This window comes from Chrysochloris asiatica, unplaced genomic scaffold, assembly GCF_000296735.1.
Source record: "Chrysochloris asiatica unplaced genomic scaffold, ChrAsi1.0 scaffold00949, whole genome shotgun sequence".
NCBI lineage: Eukaryota > Metazoa > Chordata > Mammalia > Afrosoricida > Chrysochloridae > Chrysochloris > Chrysochloris asiatica.
In genome coordinates this window covers 2,905-3,660 of record NW_006409467.1, presented here as the reverse complement: position 1 = coordinate 3,660, position 756 = coordinate 2,905, and positions in this window count along the sequence as shown.

Sequence of the window (756 nt, the reverse complement as noted above, 5' to 3'; positions counted from 1 at the left end):
TGTAATTTATAAGGCTGTAAATCATTATAGAAGCAGATTGTCACATCTTTCTCCCACAGAGAGTCTGATGAGATTGAACCACTGAGCATTCAGTTAGCAGCAAGAGTTCAACAATTACACCAGAGGAGTGTTGTATTGTTAAGTGTGGTTGAGTCAGTTCCAACTCATGGCAACCCTGTATAGGGTTTCTGAGGAGCAGTTGGTGAATTTGAACAGCCAACTTTGTGTTTCAAACTAACCTTGTGGTCCAGTGCATTACCACACAGCGCCACACCAGGACTCCTAGAGAAGTAGAGAACAAACCATGTGTATCCCCAAGGGACCTAATTTAAAGGACTCAGTGTTTCTTTCTTAAAGAGTGCTCTCAAAAACCATGAACTTGAAAAATGGTCTTGACAAAAATTAGAAAACTAGATAATACCAAGCAACATAAAGATTAGTAGTGCCCAAGGAATGATTGGGTGGAAGTTATCCTAGTATCACTAGATAGTAAGACTTTGAAAATCTATTTTTTATCAATTATAATTTCTGAGAGCTTCTTTTGTGTGGCTTATATCACCTATTTGGTCATAAAGTTTTGAGGGTGCTTACACTACCTAATCACCTATTTCTTAATAGCTTGGCACAAAAGGCATTACAGAAATTATAATGATCCTTAAAAATTAATGACGCATTCCTTTACTTTTAACAGAAACACATAGCAAACATAAAACAAGGTAACAAGGGCTCAATAGTTAGCATGCAAGTATATGAAAT